Source organism: Lissotriton helveticus, chromosome 10 (genome assembly GCF_964261635.1).
Source record: "Lissotriton helveticus chromosome 10, aLisHel1.1, whole genome shotgun sequence".
In the NCBI taxonomy this organism is placed as follows: domain Eukaryota; kingdom Metazoa; phylum Chordata; class Amphibia; order Caudata; family Salamandridae; genus Lissotriton; species Lissotriton helveticus.
The window spans coordinates 553,728,446-553,749,416 of record NC_136071.1 but is presented as its reverse complement, the minus strand read 5'-3'; positions in this window follow the sequence as shown (position 1 = coordinate 553,749,416).

Here is a 20,971-nt window from a genome sequence, read left to right as displayed (position 1 = left end):
GATTAGGCCTCCCCAATTTCAGAAACTACGAAAAAGCATACTCTGTAAACAAAGATTCAACTGGTTCATCAACGAGCCAGAGTATCTTGTGGCATGGGTGAATATAGAGAAATCACGCATAAACAATATCCCCCTGCCGGCATTATCAACAATGAACATTTCATACCTACCTCACCCTAAGTATATCATCCAGAATGCGAGACAAGCCCTCCTACACCTATATTAATAATCTGATGTAAAAATCAGTTCGTCCAATCTGTCCTCCCTATGATATAATCCAAGCCTAAAAATAGACGGAGAAATGATACCCTGGCAAAAATGGTCAAATAATGGTATAAACCTAGTCAAAAACCTCTTTCTGACAAGTTACGCAGCTTTTTTCCAACCTCCAAACAGGTTTTAGTCTAGATACCATGGACTTTTTCAAGGTATTGAGACATAAAGCCAAAATAATGTCATGCTCAATACAACCTATAATTCCAACGATCCCTAAACTATTGGGTCACCGCCTAAAATCGGGTCACATTGTGTCTAAAATCTATAAATTGCAACTACCAAACCATGCAAAACACATTCTTGTTACAAACTGAAATGGGAATCTGACCCAAATACCAGGAATATTCCTTTTGACTGGACTAAGATACATAAACCCCTTTCTCAAACAAGATCTCACCCTTACTATCTTAAAGAAAATTATTGTTGATCAATAAAGGGGATTTATCTCATATGCTATTCTATTGCCCTACTTTACATACTTACTTGGATAAATGATTTAGCTGTATAAAAACACTTTCCATATCCAGCCCTCCAGAGAATTCTCCTATATCCTCTTGGGCTTTCAAGACCCCCACGTACACGAAGAAAACAACCGTCTTCTTTTGGACTTAATTCTTACACTTGCACGTAAACTAATTTGTGATAATTGGAATAACTCCAAAGTAGTCTCCTTCAAGATGTGGCAACAATGGCTTTCCTTCCTTAGAGGTGTTGATATTATCTCCCTACAATCGTCACCTTGGGGATCTCCCCTCAGGAAATTACGGGTCTCTCTCGATGCCTTCTCGTTTGAATATGAACCACAGTGGATACATTTGGCACTTCCGTCTGGCTACTTAAGAATGAGCAATACACATGCAATAAAGATACAGCTGGGAAGCATAATTTAACGGTCTCACCGGGTGATAATAATCCTAGTCTTCTTAACTAATGCTGACAATTTTTCCTTAAGGCATACATTTATGACCACATTCTCCTTCTTTTGTCCACCCCACGGAGTTTGTATCAAATCGGACATGCTACATACTCCCTACTAGAGGCTCTTCAAACGAAAGTTTTAAGATGGAAATAATGATGTGATATGAGTGGGTTATGTTAAATGTGCTAACTATGGGGCCCATTAGGATCCGCCCGCCATTCCGACTTAAAACGGGACCGCCCGCGATAAGGGTGGTGGTCCTGTGGGGGCCATTAGGATGCGCCTGCCACACTGGCGGGCGCATGGCGGTGGCGATCCGTCCGATATCCTAATGGGGCCCTATGTTATCTCATAGAATGTACACATGAACAAGATATGTTTAATGTGTATGTTATATCACTCAATAGAATGTTATGATCTCTTCTCTGCCAGGTGTACTTCTAAGTAGAATATATATATATAAAAAAAAAAAGGACCGCCACTTTGCATTGTATATTTCTCCCTCGTAAGCATGTCTGTATATGGAACCTTCCTTTTTCCTTGTAACTTGCGTTTATTATTTATTTTTGTTTTCTTGTCCTTTTTTACTTTTGTTCTAATTTTTGATAATATCAATAAAAACTATTTGAACAAAAAAATTCTAATTCTAAGTTACTTGTAGAGCTCATGGCTAGCCGAAAACCTCCCAGCGCTAGAACAGACATAGCACGTCATCAGGTTACCCCAGAGTGAGGGATTAGTTTCTAAACAGCCACGATTTTAACATTGTACAGAAAGAAAGTTTATGGTTCAAATGGCGTAACTTTAATGGTAAAGTGTTCCAGAATGTGAGGGCCAAATAGGCCATTGAGCAGCCTCCCCATCGAGACCTGGGAGTTTTAGGAACATTCATCAGATGTGCCGAGGAGGATCTGAGGAGTCTCCCAAGCGTATATGGGGAGGTTAAACATCTTAGCAATAGAGGGACTTTTTAGTGGAGTGCCCTGTGCATTGTACATAGGGTCTTAAATTGCACGTGCTGCTTCACTGGGAGTCAGTATAGTTCTGCCAGAGGCGTTTGGCAGACTGGTGTCTCGGGACGGTCATAAGAAGCCGGACAGCAGCGTTCTGGACAACCTGTAACCTTATTCCCACATATTGGGGTGATCTGAGGTATAGAGCATTCCCGTAATCCAGGCGTGATATTATAAGGGCCTGAACAATCAGTCTTCTGGCTGTGAATGGGAGAAGAATGAGGACCTCCCTCAACAGTCTCAGGATGCAGAAACAGTTGGCACCATGCTTTTTTGCTTGATGGTACATCTTAAGACCAGAATCAAGCTACATCCCACGGCTCTTTATCAAACTTTTTGAGATGAGAAGCCTACCCAGGCATTCCAGCATGAGAGTTGGGGCGTTGTTCCTAAATTCTTTAGCGCCAGGACACCTTGTATAGCTAACAGTGTGCTCTAAAAAATAATTAATGAAAATACCATTACCGAAGGAACATAAAAAAAATATTAACTTTGCTCAAAACATGAAGGGTCTGAATACAATGTTGGGTGGAAAGCCTTTGAATAGCGGTCCTAATTGGGTTGTAGGAACCGTCGACCTATGGCCGGGGGGTTCCTTCACTGAAGCAACATCGTAATCAGGGCCAACGACTTTATGGAATGTACACATCTTCAGGGTATAGTACCAGAATATCAAGCACTAAATATCATGGGTGCAAAAATATAGTTGCAAAATTATTGACAATCAAAATATCTGCATGACCAGTATATATTGGTAAGGGAAGGTTTAGTGTCCTAAACTACACATATATGTGCCCTGACAATCTATATCTTCAAGGTACATAAAAGCAGTGTTAAGAATAGTAAATCTATACTTACCTTTATATCAGTAGCAGCGCCTCGAGGGAGTGCTGAGGGGCGGTGAGACGGGGGAGGGGAGGGGGAGGATGTGGGGTAGTAAACTACGGCATACGGCTGAACGGAGGTAAGTAAACAAATAAATAAATAAAACAAATTACATTGCGCACGCTGTAATACACCATTGCAAAGTGTTAGTATTCTCACACAAACAAAAGAGTATGGGGCATATTTTCAAGGACTTATCGCGGAGTTATCAGCACTTTAGGGCAGCAAAAGTGGTGAAAGAAATATCGCCCCATTCTCATGCTGGTGCAAACTGCAGATATTGCGGTTTTCCAGCGATACCTTCCGCAAAAAACGCAGATGACAGCAACAACTAACGCTAATGATATGCAGAGTAGGCGTTCCCGTGCAAAAACACATGAAAACACCATTTTGCGATATTCTCAATGACCAGCCAGATCTGCGATGCGATCCAAAAACAGGCGATAAGGCGCGTTAGCAGCAGGGATTTAACACCTGACTTTTACTGGTGTTACGCTGGATGACAACCTGCAGTATGAAAGGGAACCCAGCCCAGAGCCCCATCTGAAGACCAACAGATGCAATGGAGCCAATGATCATGCAGCTGGGCCACAACACCCACCGCCACCACCCCCAGGACCACCCCAGACTACCACTGAGGCAGCGCAGAACAATACAGCTGACCTTCCGAAAACGCATCAACCTCAGAGACTAAACGCCAGAGGATGTCATTGCCCACTACAGGCTCAAAAGGACAACCATCCTCCACATCCTGAAATTGCCCACAGGCTGACAGTATCAACACAGCGGACAACCAACATCCCTCCGCAGACAAAGCTGCTGGCTGTGCTGCACCTGTTGGCCTCTGGTACCTTCCAACCAACAACTGCCAGAGTCGGAGGAGTCTCACAGCCAGCCCTATCAAACTTCCTCACACATGTCTTGGATGCATGTCCACAAAAGCAACAGCGGGCCCCTGTATCCGCACCACATGCTAGTCCCAATTCGTAGTGTTCCTGTGCAACCAACCCCAACCCCAACTCACCCGTTGCCTGGCACCTCTGTTCTCCAGATCCAAGATTGTGGTTTCTGAAATGGGTGTGCACCAGGTCATGAAGTCCAGTAGTCAACAGTAGTGAAAAAACAGTTCTTTATTAAAAAAACATAAATGAATAACACAAAAACATCAGCCATTCCCAACGGGGAACTTCATCAGGGCAACTTGTGGATCCAGTTAACTGCATATCGTCCGGGAAATGCCCAATACAACTCCATATTCCGAAAGTCTGTATTCAGAAACCTGTTGGATAAATGCTGACAATAGTCAAGAGTCAGTATGGTCACAAACGTAATCTGGTACAGTGTATTACACTTGGACAAACCGGAATGCTTACTGGTATGACCAATCCTGCCTTTTACTGGTGTTACGCTGGATGACAACCTGCAGTATGAAAGGGAACCCAGCCCAGAGCCCCATCTGAAGACCAACAGATGCAATGGAGCCAATGATCATGCAGCTTGGAGACCCAAGAGGGCCACAACACCCATCGCCACCACCCCCAGGACCACCCCGGACTACCACTGAGGCAGCGCAGAACAATACAGCGGACCTTCCGAAAACGCACCAGCCCTAGAGACTAAACACCAGAGAATGCCATTGCCCACTACAGGCTCAAAATGACAACCATCCGCCACATCCTGACATTGCCCACAGGCTGACAGTACCAACACAGCGGACAACTAACATCCCTCCGCAGACAAAGCTGCTGGCTGTGCTGCACCTGTTGGCCTCTGGTACCTTCCAACCAACAACTGCCAGAGTCGGAGGAGTCTCACAGCCAGCCCTATCAAACTTCCTCACACATGTCTTGGATGCATGTCCACAAAAGCAACAGCAGGCCCCTGTATCCGCACCACACGCTAGTCCCAATTCGTAGTGTTCCTGTGCAACCAACCCCAACCCAGCCATTGCCTGGCGCCTCTGTTCTCCAGATCCAAGATTGTGGTTTCTGAAATGGGTGTACACCAGGTCATGAAGTCCAGTAGTCAACAGTAGTGGAAAAAGTGTTCTTTATTAAAAAGATCATAAATTAACAACACAAAAATATCAGCCATTCCCAACGGGGAACTTCATCGGGGCAACTTGTGGATCCAATTAACTTCATATCGTCTGGGAAATGCCCAATACAATTCCATATTCCGAAAGTCCTTATTCAGAAACCTGTTGGATAAATGCTGACAATAGTCAAGCATCAGTATGGTCACAAACGTAATCTGGTACAGTGTATTACACTTGGGCAAACCGGATTGCTCATAGGTATGACCAATCCTCAACAAAAAGACCGTAACAGAAGTATGTGTGTTCGTAACTTTATTAGGAAGGAAAAGGAAGGTTACGACCACACAAACTTTTGTTACGCTCTCTTTAGGCAGGATTTATCATACTTGTAAGCATCACGGTGTGTATCAGTTTGATACCCCTGCGCCTTCAAGTCGCCCACACTGCGCAGGAACAGCTGGAGACCAAGCAAGGGAACGATGCCAAAGCAGGCTTCCCAACCGTATTGGGGGCAACTGACTTCACACATGTACTACTTGTGCCCCCTGCCGACACTGCACACAATCACCCCAACAGAAACCACACGCATTCCATCTATGTGCAGGCACAACTGGTCCACCGGGGCCTGTTCACCAATGTTGTCGCAAGCATTCCCAGGCAGTGAGCATGATTCCTACATCTCTTGCAAGCCCCCCAACCCTGGTCCCCAGACCGATCTGACGCCCAGCGATGACAGCCCGACCCTGCGCACCCAGGCCTCAATGCTCACCTGCCGCCACCGGCGTGTCTCCAAGAGGGCCCACAAGGTGCCAGTGCAACCTCCTCAGCCGTCGCTAGATTCCGTACTACAGGCCCCCAGCGCACCATGCTGCGCCGTGTAGTTATGTCTGTGCAGCCTGCTGCCGTCAGCATACACTGCGGTCCAGCTGGGCTCACAATTCAAATCGAACCTTGATTGGCAGGACGGCATATAGAGGCCTACGCATCATCACAGGCTGCACACCTGCTCAGCTCTGGTGCCACTAACTCAGTGCACCGCAAGTCACCGCCTCCTGGCGGGAGGCCCGTGCCGGCTAAAGAGCCTCGGCTGCCGCCAACTCTGTGCACCGCAAGTCACAGTGTCATGGCAGTAGGCCCGTGCCGGCCAAAGTGAGTTGGCTGCCACCAACTCTGAGCACCGCAAGTCATGGGCCCTTTATGATTGAGTCTTGTGGTGTGGATGCCATCCTGTCACCTCCATTATTTACAACAAGGGGTGGTGATGGACAGAGTCTCTGAATTAAGCAGAGTACTCTCACCCAGTCAAGAGATCAGGGCTAGATCCAACACCGTTTTTTAGCTCATTGCACCATCCCAGTTTCAGAACCTGGCTGTATGCAAATTAGTCTGTCCCTGGCCCAGTGCATCATGGGAACAGGGCAGACCAGACTACAAAAGCCAATTCTTACACTGGGAAGGAAACAAGCTTCCGGCTTGCTTGAATCCTGATGGTGCAATGAGCAAGGGACTCACATCTGAGTATACCCTTCCACGCTTAGGGTGGACAAAATTATTTACAACAAGGGGTGGTGATGGACAGAGTCTCTGAATTAGGCAGAGTACTCTCACCCAGTCAAGAGATCAGGGCTAGATCCTGCCTCCAGCATTGGGGAATGTGATGTGGTAGGGCCCTAGGCCCTCATGCATAAATAAAGACCACAAGGACACACTCAGATAGATAGTGGAAATGGCCTCGAGCACATGCGCCCGGCCTGTTTTATTGGCAGAGTCACATGTCCTGTGACGCCTGTGCTGGTTGGGTGTGGTGTGGATGTAAACCAGCCCTCAGGGAGCCCATCAGCAGATCACCACAGACCTGGGACATGTAGCGTTGTCATCCCCCACTGTAAGCATAAGCGGATTGGGCTGGCCTGGCGTATGTCAGCCCAACGTAGCGGTGTGAACAATTACCCCGGGGCTCTGGGCATGGTTCCGTTCTGGGCTGGACAAGGAAGTAACCAATGCATGGTTCTCTGTTGTAGTGTCGGCACCCCCCGAACCACAATCGGTAATGTTGCACCCTGTGAGTCAAGTCCCACAACATGAGCAACATGGACGTAAGGGGGAATCATTGACCCGACATTCATCCATACTTCCATACTTGAATAATCATAGACATGACACATCTGTGTGAATTTGAATGTTTAATGCACATTCAGTGGAGTGTTGTAGCTGGAGCAGTACAGGGCCATGCAAACCCCACTTTACTTGTTGCCCTGTGGAGGGCCAGCCAGAGTCCTTTAGGGAATGACAAGTTCATCTGAAGAGGAAGAGTTCAGTCTGCAGTCTGATTGCTGTGTCATTGGTAACCAAACAGAATCTGGCCGTCCCTGTCGAGGCCCAAGGTGAGTGTTGCAGAGTATATCGGGGGACAGTGGAAGGTGATGATGCAGAGAGCAGAACCAAGCAGAAACAGGCTATATGGTGGAGATGAATGCTACTGCGTCCTTCTTACCACTGAGGTAGAATCTTCTGCATCTTCGTACTCTGATGTATCATGTGCCTCACATGTGGGTGGTGTTGTTTTGTCTGCATCGCTGTGTGGCAGTGACACACCAGGGGCCAGAGGTGGAATGTCTGCCACACTGTGTGGCACTGACACTTCAGGGGGCGGAGATGTGGATGGAGTGGTAGCAGCAGCATTCATCCGTGCCAGGCCTTGTAGCAGCAGTGCCATGATGGGGGTCTGCAGGGAATGGAAGAACCCAGCTACCCTTCTTTCCGCCTGGGTCCGCTCCATGTTCTCCATGATCCTCCGCATGTGTCCCAACTCCCGGCTGACATTGCTGGAGCCACTCTGACTAGACAGTTGTTGTTGTCTCAGAATCAGGACTCCAGCTATGTCAGCCATAGATCAATGGAGAGCATGGAGCGGACTGTGGGTGTGGGTTAGGGACTGTGAGTGGTCCCTGATGGGACTTAGACATCCACGTATGGCATCTAGTTTGGATGCCATGAGGTCGAACCCCACCCACACCTGTTCAGCCATCTTCTCCTGGCACCCCAACACACGGCGTTGGAAGGCCATGTGTTGTTCGTGGGGGTCCTGGGAGGAAGCCATGGTGGCGGGTGCTTCCTGCTGTGTGGTCTGTGCAGGGGTTGGGGTCTCCTCAATGTGGCTGGGCTGCCCTGCTCCAGGAGGTGGGGTGCTGAGGGTATCCATGATCTGTTGGAGGGTGTCGGTGTCGAAGGTGGGGCGATCCTTTTCGTCATCAGTGAAGAGTTGTTGGTTCTGCTCTGCAGGAGGTGTTTATTCTCCCTCTGCAATATGAATGGGAGATGCAGTTTAACATTGTGTTCACTTGTATGTTGACGCATTGTACAGGTTTACAGACGGACTGCATGACAGCGTACATTGTGACTGTTTGGGGGGAGCTGCCTATTTGATGCAGGACAGTGGACATTTTGACAACATCAGTACATTATCAACTCACATTTCCCTGCTATGCCAAATGTGATTGGCCAGTTTCTACACACAAGCGGCACCAGTTGTGTCCACTGTTTTGTTGTGAACATTTTGCAGTTTGTACCACATTGTTGTCAATGTTGATGTGCTCTGAATGTTATGTGTGTGTGCTGCACTTTGGGAGAGTCGCCCCTGCAGCTCTGATTTTGCTGCCCTTTATCCCTTTCCTGTGGTGCGCATTTGACTTCTGTGCTTATACAGTGCTGAGATGTTGCATACTTGGGTACATTGGGCTCTTGGTGGTAGTTTGGAGTCTGGGGCATGGTTTGTCCGCAGATGTGCTGTTGACGTCAGGGGTTGTTTGTGCACGTGGATGTGTCAGAGTGTGACCTGCTCATTTACAGCTGTGGTGCACACTCAGCCACCTCAGTGTCGTGGCGTGCAACATTTCATGATATATTGACTGCAGCAATGCTAATCATCATACAGTGTCACTCGCATTGTCAGTGTTGCTCACAGACACGCCGCTTTGCTGGGATTGGCACATGTGCATGGGTTGGTTGTGAGATTGGTGGTGTGTGGGAAGGGCCACCTCTGGGCACATAGTCGATGGGGGCCTACTTGCTGTTCCTAAGTGTACTGCAGTGTGCCAAGTGGGTCAGGGACATGATCCAGAGTCATTGTGGGTGTGCGCTGTGCTATACTTGATTGTGCATGTGTGCCATTGTGCCCATCTCCCCCCGTCCCCCCAGTCTCTGGTCGTTACTCACCCTGTTGCAGTTGTGTCAGGTCATGTTGAGCAGTGTCCGGTCCCCCAACTCCTGCCACCGTCTTCACACAGATGACTGTGGACACCATTTCCTCCATCTCATCCAGCTCCTCCTGTGGTGCTGGACTCCCACCGCCAGTCTGCATTGCTGCCTTCTGTTTCTTGCCGGGTTTCTGCTTGGTTTTGCGCTTCACATCATTCCAGCGCCTCTTGATCTCTTCCATTGTCCCCCTCAGCACTCCAACTGCATTCACCATGTCCATGATGGAGTGCCATATTCCATTTTTTGTTGCCAATGCCACGGTGGAGGTGACGAACAGTAGTTGATGGTGTTCTATCACCTCATTATCAGGATCCTGTTTTTCTGCGGACTAAACCGCGTCTTCCTCTTCTTCTCCTTGCACTTCCCTTCCCTGACCCAAGGTCCCAGGCTGGTCCACCGTGGGGCTTTTTTAAAGGTCCTCACCCTGTTAACTTGTAGGCAATACTCCATTTCCCAATCTGAGGGCCGGATGAAAATAGAGTCTTTCTGCACAAGAAATAGCTGCTTCCACTCCCAGCCCTCACACCTCACGTATGAGGGGGAACTGGACCAACAACTATAATTGACTTAATCATTTGACTCCATTCCTCTGACACCAGTCAACCAACAAAACCCAAACCTTTTCCTGACTTCTAGGGTCACATGCTATATCTGATTGGCTGGTTCGTATGATATTATTTTTACACTCAGAGTGGGGCAGCCAATTTCCAGGCTTTACATGTTTCTCACCTTCCCAATAGAATAACATAAAAAAATTAATCTAGCGGCCCTGTTGTCTAAAGCTAATACATTATCCTGACGTAAACCAAAGAAAATAAGTAACGGTATAATTTCTAGCTGAATTCCTGTAACGTCCTTCCAAAATTCAACAATATCTACCCAAAATGTAACTAACACTGGGCAGGTTAAAAACATATGGCAATCATTTGCCAGGGGATCCTTACACCTCGAACACACATATTGAGTTCTAGAGAATTTTGTAAACTTTGCAGGGGTCCAATAAACTCGATAGAGAGTAAAAAGGTGATTGCGCTTAAAATAAGCTGGTTTGACTATCTCACGCAGCAGTCAAAAGGAAGCCAACCAGGCCTCGCACAGATCTATGTTTTCTAAAACATTTTGCCATAACTTTTTGGATATCGTCATTAATATTATCCTGTGCTTCAATTAACAATCGATACCACAAGGCTACCTCATTATTGATTTTCTCTCTCTTCATAGCCTGGATTAGCCACACATTATCCTCATAGACAACCCATTGCTGTCTGGCCCACCAAGCTGAAATTTGATAATATTTAAATCGAGTTAATTCTCCTTGAGTACATAGAGACAAAGATTCCCACGTCATCAGATCACCACCCGATTTTAAGTCTCCCCAACAGAGAAAGCCAGCTTGCTTCAATGGCAAGCTAAGCACATCATCCAAACATTCTGGCGTGCCTGGCGAACCCCTAATCGGAGAATAGTCAGAATAATAAGTAAGTCCCATTTTTTTTGTATAAAACCCAATTTTTCACTGCCTGTAACAAAATCTTAAGTTGAACCTTTTTAAAAAAATTTGGATCCCCAAATTTAAACAAAAATTGGCCCTGCTCATACCCAAGTTCACTCAACATTGCTCCATAAATACAACCCAATACAGAGTCGTCTGGCTTTCTTAATAACATCCTGAAATTCTTTAAATGAAAGACATGTGCGTAAACCCATAGATCAGATAGCACCAGTCCCACCTTCTCCAATCTCCTCCTAAGCCTTTTCCAGGAGATGCGAGCACCCTTTGATGCCCAAATAAAACTACCGATCTTGCCCTGCATCTTTACAAGCTCATTCTTTTCAAATGGAAGAGGTATATTATTAAAAAGAAACGTTATCTTTGGAAGGATGATCATTTTGATCAAATGTACCCTACCATATATGTTAAGAGGAAGATTTGCCCACCTATTCAGTAGTTTCCCCACCTCATTGCTAATCTTTCTCCAGTTACTGATAGGAACATCTACAAATTTTTGAGTAATTTGAATACCCAGGTATCGCATCTGGGATTTAGCCCCAGGGGTCTCAGATGTTTGATTCCACTCAATTACTTCTGTTTTGTCTCTATTCACACTATTTCCAGAGACATTTCAAAAGATCTCTGCTTTGGTCAGCAGCTTAGGAATAGAGACTGCAGGGTTTTTCATGAATAAAATTAAGTCGTCTGCATATAATGCTAATTTAGCCTCAAAATTGTTATATTTAAACGGGGAGATAGTAAGATCGTGTCTAATTGATGCCGCCAATGGTTCAATATAAATATTAAATAACAATGGAGACAACGGACACCCCTGCCTAGTTCCTCGCATAATCTTAAACCACTCAGTTAGTTCCCCATTGACTAACACTCTAGCTCTAGGTGCTCTATAAATTGCCTGGAGGGACTTTATTAGGTTCTTAGGGAAAACAACATTTTCCAATGTTGCCCATAGGTATGGCCAGTAGACTTGGTCAAACGCTTTGGCAGTGTTAATTGCCACCATAGTTACTGGAAGGTTATGGCATTCTACCAAATCCATTATTCCCAACATTGTAGCAGTGAGGTCATTAAGCTGCCTTCCCGGAATGAATCCCCTTTGATCAATATGGATAATGTTTTTTATGATTTTGGCAACCCTGGTCACCAATCTCCCCATGAACACCTTGTAGTCTGTGTCCAAAAGGGATACAGGCCTGTACGATTCAGCTGCGAGCGGATCCTTATTTGGTTTTCAGATTAAGACTATCGTAGTCTCATCCCATGATACCGGGGGATAAACCCCATCCCTCAATATACTATAAAAAAGTTCCTTAAATACTGATATTAAGTTCTCCTCTAATATTAAGTATAGCTCTTAGGGAAGGCCATCTGGGCCCTCCGCCTTTCCTCATGCCATTCTTCTCAGCTGTACCCAAATTTCTTCCTCCATTATTTCAGAAGCTAAAGAGGAGCTCTGATCATCACTGAGAGATGGAAGTTCAACGCTTTTCAAAAATTCCTTAATTTTTTCTGCCCCAGGTTCGATCTGCTCATTATATAATTTAGCCATATATCCCAGTACTTCCGCTCCAATTTCATCATTGGTGACCAAAATCTGACCAGTGGAGCCCTCCCTCAGACTACAAATTTGATTTCGGACTCTATCTGTTTGCGCCTTCCAGGCTAAAAGCCTATCACTCTTCTCCCCATAAAAAAAGTTCTGAAGTTTGCTGACCTTCCATCTGCTAAACAAGATGTTATCCAGGACACTCTTATATTACGCTTGAAGGCTCTCCAGCTCCTTGGTGAGAAGTGGAACCCTGGAACAGGATTCTAGGGAAGCCCTTTGCAATACCTGCTCTTTACTTTGAATATTCTCAAGAAGAACCTTCTCTCTCTTCCTATGGCTACGATTCTTCCCAATCATAATGGATGTGATCTCTGCCCTTAAAAATGCCTTAAAGGAGTCCCAAATAACCTGTGACTTTGCAGACCCCCTATTAACCTGAAAAAACATTGCAGCTTCCTCCCGCAATTTTGATTGAACTACTTCATCAAGTAAAATCGTCCGATCTAATGTCCATCTTATAACTCCTCACTTTCCTTGTAATCTCATAGATAATAGAACAGCAGAATGATAAGAGAGGATAGCAGGCAAATGTTCAACCCTTTCAACTTCTCCATATAAACCCTGATTGATTAAAAAGTAGTCTATGCGAGAGTGATGACCATAATTTTGCTATAAAAAGTATATCCCTCCTCGTTCCCTTTTTTAACTCTCCAAACGTCCACTAAATTTAAATCATGCTGCAAAATTTTAAGTGCATTAATAGAGTTTAAAGGGGTATTATAAATTGTCCTAGAGGTCCTATCTAACTCTGAACTTCGAACTAAATTAAAATCACCTCCTATAACCACTGTAACATTAACTAACAAGAATGCAGCCTCCAATTGAATCAGAGAGTCTGGGTTATCCTGATTTGGACCATAATAGCTCACACATACCATCAGCCGCGGGCTGTGGAGGGAGTTACGGTGGGGCAGGGAGGCGGGGAGGGGGGGGGGGGCGGGGTGGAGGGTGCTAAAAACAGGCATATGGATAATTGCAGGTAAGTACACAATTTAATTAATAAAAGCAAATTCGTAGCGCGCACTGCATGGCAAAAAGCAATGCTGTGCGCGCTACGAATTTCGTTTTATTAATTAAATTGTGTACTTACCTGCAATGATCCATATGCCTGTTTTAGCACCCTCCACCCTGCCCCTCCCCTGCCCCTCCCCTCCCCGCCTCCCTGCCCCACCGTAACTCCCTCCACGGCCCGTGGCTGCATACCATAGCCCTATTCTGAATTTTAATATTAGCGATTACCCACCTCTCTGAATGGTCCGTAGAATAGCTTTCTAATTTAATACCACTAATAGATTTTATAATAATGGCAACTCCTCTTGTGCTACCTCTCTGTTTTGAGCTAACAATGTCCTGAACCCAAGACCATTTTGTAAACATATTTACACACTCCTTCTCTTCTAAATGGGTTTCCAGCAATAGAATAATATTAGCCTCAGATTTTTTTGATAAACTCCAGAATATGGGAGCTCTCACCCCACTCACATTCCATGAGATGAGATTTACTAAGTTCTTACTCATTTATTAGTTGAAAAATCTCCGACCCACTCACTATAAAACCAAAAAAATTAAAGAAATAGATATACAGAACACGACAGAAGGACCCTACTTTTTTTTACTTTTTTCCCAAATGCTCCCAACACCCTGTGCTTCTCCCCCCTCCTCCCCCCAGGGAACCCACCTCACTATCTCTTTGGGCTCAAGCGCCTTCGAGATACCCTTATGCTAACAAGGTGAGCCCGGCAACCTAGCTCAAAATTCCACATATTTAGATATTAACACAAATAAACATTTGTTGATTTGGCTTGTACACCATTATGAATTGCCACATTTACTGCAAATCACAGATTACTCTAAGTAACTCTATTGGCATAGCCCCTTAGCCCCTTATCCTGACCTGTCTCAACTTTTACCGTGCTGACTAGCCCCAAAGACATCTATCTATAAATATATCAGATTACATCTTCATGAAAACCTGAGGAGGTACCCCAATACTCTGCTCCTCCCATCTTTCTTAACAGGGAGTCCACTTCCTCAGGTTCCCCAAAATTATACATTTTGTTATTCCACATGACTTTCAACATAGCAGGGAACTTCATATGCACCTGCGCTCCCTTAAGCCTTAATGCATTCATCTTTGAGCCCAGCAACCACTGACGCTCCGCTGTCCTTTTACCCATATCTGAACGAATTGAGTATGTATAATCCCCGTATGTAGATGTCCTTGCTTTTAATGTCTTAGTCAGAACAAGCTCCTTAATTGTATAGGTGTGAAAAGCGACAAGAATCTTCCTCGGGGCTTTCCTTCCCGGCTGCAATCTATATGGGTCTCTATGCACCCTCTGAAGTTTGTTCGCCCAATCAATCTCCGCTCTATCTGAGAGTAACTCCCCCAATAACCGAGAGACAAAACCCTTTAAGTCTGCCCCTTCAGCATTCTCATCAATACCCAAAAGACGAATATTTTTTTTTTTTCGCGGAGAAAACAGCATCAGAACACTCAGAAGCCTTCGGTTTTTATCGTTCGCCGTCTAGGACCGGAGCTCTCCTCCTCCTCGCACAGGGTGTCTCCCGACTAGCGTCAGCCAGCCACCATGTTCCCTGGTCACGTGGTACGCCGTGGGGCTTGTGGAGTTCTGGTTGTCCTCAATTGTGCTTCGCAGTTGCTTTGGTATTTTTTGAGTTTCTTTTTCTACTTTTATAGTGATTTTTCCCACTTGACGTGTGTGAATTGCAGGCCTGGCAAAGATTATCGGTGATTTGTTTATCGCGGTTGGGCCCATAGCAACTTTTTTCACGTTTATCGCGGACATTTGACGCGTTATCGGGAAACTATCGCATGTTACCGCCGTGTTGTGAATAGGACGTTAATACAGTATTATTTTCCCGTGATTGACGGCGATATGAAACATTGCGTTAACCGATTTTGGCGATGATTATCGCACATTGTTGAGGATATCCCCCAATATTTTCTAACATTTGAGCAGGGGCTGGCAAGGCGCAGCACATTTTTGCTCTGTGACTGTGGGCTTTTGTAACGTACTGAAATGTGGACAGGTTTCGTGTGTCTGTGCTTCTTCATCTGTGGGTGAGGAAAGTCCCACCCCATAGAGCACTTTCCCGCCCATTTGGAGCGAGAGCAGCAGTAGTGCATGGCATACTTTTCATCTCAGCCCTATCATCAGTGGTGATTAATATGTAAAATACGTCATCAGCGAGTTTTCGTTTACCAAACTAAAGACTTGTTTCTGTATGTAATCTACAAAATCCTGCTTCCGTTTTGAAAGGTATAAGTAGGTACTGACGTTATGAAATACATTCTGTAGCAAATGGTTTCCCACGACGTTTCACAAACATGTTAGGCCATTTATATACACTGCTTCTGTTCTGTAGTGTTGTTTTTTTAAGCAATTAGAAGTGGCTTAAAAAATAGTATAAAAAATACTACCATCCGGAATAGAAAATACTAGCATTCGGTCCCCTTTTGTAATATTAAATGGTATGTCCCGTGCCATTCACTGCATCACAGATGTATTACAGGCTTCCAAGCATGTGCGCTCTATTTTAAGATTACCACACCAAATGGTGTTCTGGATGCCTGATTATAGGATAACGTTACACCATAACTCAAAAAGATAACAAATGTCCTTGACAAAGAACGTGACCTTAAAACTCGTTGTGGTATTCCAATTTACTCGACGCATTTTAATCTGCATGATTCAGTCCACATTATAAATGGATCACTTATGGACTGTTACAATTATACTAAGCGTTGTTTCTACATGGTTACTTTATTAGAATGTGCGTTCGTGCCCACCCTATAGGAGTTTCCTTATTAATCTTCTTTAACGCAGTAATTCATGCACAGTCCCTGGAATTATGGGTCATGGGAAGCCAAAGAGTTAAGTTTTTTTAATTTTGTGTGTGCTCCGAAATCCATTCAAAATGGATGTTGTTGTCTCTTCTTTTTGTATGGTTATGATTTATCATGTAAAGGCTTTTTTATTTTTATTGATGTGCTTCTTTGGTTGGTATTTATTTTTTATATATGTGTGCCTGACAAAGGTGCCTGTCGTGCTCTACAAATGCTATCGGGAAACGTATCTATAGCGCCAACTATATCAGCATGTGTACATTTCCATGTTGTATGGGCATTTACGATGGCTGGGGTTTGCCATTTGTGGCACGTTGTAGTGCTTTGTGCATATTTCTTTCCTGCTTGTTTTCATGCAGGCAGTGTTGGTTTTTGTAGGTTTGTGCATTGCAGTTTCTTGATGGCGATTGTTTAGTTTCTCTAGTTGGGTTGCGGCTGGATATTGTCTTGATTGCTTGATCATTCCCAGAATTGATCAGTTTGATGTATTTCTGAAAGTGTGTCTGTGAAAGTGTCAGTGTGCTGCACTCATTGGCTCTTTGTTGAGGAGATTCTGTGCTCCTGGGAATTAAGGGCCAGATGTAGGAAGCGTAATTCCGGTTGGTAACGGCCGAAATTAACGAATTTCGGCCGTTACCGACCGGAATTAGGCTTTTCATATGTAGGTGGCTTCATTTCAGATTCGGTAATTTACCGAATCTGTATTTAAGAATTCGGTAAATTACCGATTCTTAAAAATACTGAATCGGTAAATTACCGAATCTGAAATGTAGGGAGCACTCAAATGAGTGCTTTTCCCATCTTAGAATTCGTTATTTACCACCAACTAGAAGTTGGTGGTAAATAATGAAAACCTTAGAAAAAGCATTTTTTTTGCTTTTCCAACAGTGCCATGTTGCAGACATACATGCCCTTAGGGCATGTATGTCTGCAACATGTGCACCCATACACATTTGAGGGGTGCAACAGGGTGTCAAAGTGCCACCCTGCCACCCTCAATGTTTCCCCCATTTACCGAATCGGTATTTACCGATTCGGTATTTGACATTCATTCCTATGGGCCACCAGGCCCATAGGAATGAATGGCAATTACCGAATCGGTAAATACCGATTCGGTAATTACCGAAACTTACCGATTCGGTAATTATTTAAGAAAAATTACCTACATCCCATTTGCCTGTTCTTAAATAACGAATCGGTATGATTCGGTATTTAAGAATCGGTAATCTGGGATTACCTACATCGGGCCCTTAGTCCCTTTCTTGTTCAATGAAGAGATATTCCTTTAAGATTTGGCCGATTTTATTTTTCTGAATACATGTTTCTCCAAAACGTGCACAATGTTTGTTTTCAAAGTACTTGGTCCTAAAACTTCTGCTTTTGAATATTCTAGTGTTGACCACAAAAAAGTTTTCCATTTTGATATTTTACATTCGAAAGTATTTGGTTTTGAAAATCATAAATTCTCTTCACGTTAGGTGCATGTGTACTGTAGAAGAACTTTTCCAATGCCTTTCAATTAAAATGTTGGCTGGAGGGTGAATGATGATGATGGGTGTAGGGGGTGGGGGAGACATTGAAAAAGATTTTGCTGTGACTTACTCTTGTAGCATTTCTGAATTCTAGGAGTAAGACAGGCATTCTAGGTCACTCAGAGTACTACAGAAGTTAGTTGTATTGACTCATACACCATTGTTTATGAATCAATCCCCAAGTATTTAAAGTAGCAAGATTTACTTACCAAGCAAATGTGGCAAGGTAATTTTTGACCATGGTCAACATGTATTTATATACATCTTTATAATGCTTTAAACAGTGCAGAACAAGTTGCGTGCATACTAAAAAACACAGTGACCAATTTGAATCCTTAGCCTGTAGGCACCTTCTTTTGTCTTAGGCAATGTTGATCAGTGCCATAGCACAGGTGTTGAAGGCAAAAAGACCCCTATTACTAGTTTGGTAGTAAAACATTACATAACTGAGTCGTAGTCTGCCCTGGTGCCACTGTAACTTCTGCGCTATATATAGCTATGCCATGATGTTAAACCCCAAATAGTTTTGTCATTATCCTGCGGATTGTGCAGACTTAAAACCTTATAACCCTTATATCTTATTTATAGAATTTTTTCCCTCCTGTTTTTCGTTCTTTTCTTTCTTTTTCATTTTTTTTTAGAACTACATTCTTTTGTTCATTCATTCTTACCCTAGCCCCCATTCATTCAGTCCTTAAGCCCTCTCTGCATACCTAGTGGGAGACCATAGTTGGTTATCAGCTAAATTTGTGACTACAAACTAAAATTATAAGATTACCTTTGTGCTTAAATTGCAAATCTTAAGTCATATCTTAGCTGAGACCATCTAGATACTCTTTTGCTTTGATCTCGGAGGTGAAAAACTTCATCTGTCCCCCATTTATAACTTTGAGCCGAGCAGGATTGTTCAGATATGCCTGCACCTTCTTTTCTTGGAAGGGTTTGATCAGTTGGCAGAGCCGTCACCTCCTTTCCACAGTTGCGTGACAGAAGTCTGTGCGTACGAAATAGGATGTCGAGCCCCTGAAGCGTTTTGCTTCAGGCTTGGCTTTCTCAGAAATTGCCTGCCTTAAGAGTCAAGGGAACCCGATGAGCCTGCTGGATTTCTAAGTCCCAGTTCCAACTAGACAGCTCAGGAAGGGAGTCACGAAATAGTTGTATTACAAAAGAGTGAACATCTTCCCCTTCCATTGCCTCGGGAAAACCTAACACGCGTAGGTTGTTTCTTCGCAGACAATTTTCGAAGTCCTCCAACTTCCCCCTCACATCTGATAGTTCAGCCTCGTGTGCATCAACCTGTTCGTGATTTGCGGCAATCTCAGACTCATTTGTAACAATCCGAAACTCTAAATCTGCCATTCGATCGCTAAATGCACCGACTGTTCTTGTCAGTTTGCGCACCACCCCTTGCACTTTGTGGAGAGCCGCTTGGGCCTTACGCCCATCTTATGATGTCTCCTCTCTGCGCGGCTATGGCTTGCAGAACGGTTTCGAGTGTAGGTGAAGTTGGGTTCAGGTATATTGGGGAATCTGATTGTTGTGTTGCATTTATTAGACCTGGAGGTACTGCCGGTGCTGGGAGCTGATTTGATGGAGTATAGTCCCACGCTAGCTCTGCCGCACCGTGATGGCTCTTTCTACGTTTTAAGACAGTTTTCTGACCTGCCTTAGAATCTTTCGTATTCATTTCATCCTCGCTTACATCACTTAGAGGAGAGGCAGTGTCATCGGACCACTCAAGTTCATCTGAGAATGAATAGAAGTCACTCGGGTCTTTTTCTTTATCCTGATCCGCCTCAATACAGTTCCCACTAGCCTCAGCTATCACCGATCCCTCGGCCCCTGACTCAGTCTGAGGCACCTCTTTTTGATTTAGTCCAATGTTAATCCCTGGCTGACTGCTCAGATTGATACTACCTGGAGCTGCCACCTCCGTTTGGTCAGGCATTATCTGGTCACCAGTGTACACCGGGGGAACTGAGAGAATACTGTCATCAAGGGCTGTGGGGGGGCTTAGGGAGACATTGTCGATGGTAGCTTTATCAATTTGAGCCTTTTTGCCCCCTGTTCCGTCTGTCCCCGCATCACCCTCAGCTTCTGTAATGTTGCATGCAGGACTTATTGGGCTTACTGTATTAGCGCGATCAGGAGCTGATCCTGGCATGTCCGTGTTGCGGCCGATAGTACCGCATTGCGTGTCGATCCTCTTCTCCGCTACTGGAGTCTGCTGAATGCCCGGCTGACTCTTCCCGCCTTGACCCGGAAGGAGTTTCGCTGGCGTTTTCCGGAGGAGATCCGCAACTGACGGCCGGTCAAACTACCCTTCCGGGCAGTCACTGCTCCCTGCTTCGGTGTCTTTGTTGTGGTGGCAGGTTCTGAGGCGCCGCCGGCTTGTCTACCCAGCTCCACTCCATCCCGCAGGGCCAATCTCGCAGCCCTTGCTTTGGCGGCTGCCACTGCTGCTGCCGCATTCTTAGGTGCCATGTTGCTGCCACTGAAGTCTGTGACAGTACCTCCGTCGGCCTCCCGCTCCAGATCTCCGAAAAGGTACGTCTGCTCGGTGGCTCTGTGAGTCTTGTAGCAGTCCTTACACAAGTACCGAATCACTATGAGGCCGATCAAAGATCCCAGTGTCACAATCCGATTTTTGACCGGCGCCTTTACAATGTGATCGATCGTTTTCTCTTGTGTCTTTATTTTTCCATTTGGGTTCTTTCGGTACTGCAACATTGTTATATCCTGCAATTTGTAGTTTCTCTGGGTTTTTATAGTATCAGTTGCTGCGGGGGTTTAGGATTATACCCCATTCCTTATCCGATCCGCATTGCACATGTAGGCTGCATGATCCGCATTTCCTTAGACCTCAAGCACAGGTCGGAGTGCACTGCGATCTCACACGATCGCCATCTTGCCTCATTCAGCCTTGAAGTGGGTTTAAAGAAGGTTCTTGTATGTAGGGCATTGTTTTCTGCATATATGGTTATGACCAGAAAGTCAAGTTTTGTTTTGTCTGCTGTGTATGTAAATTTTAGCCATTCATCCCTTGTGTTAACGCATC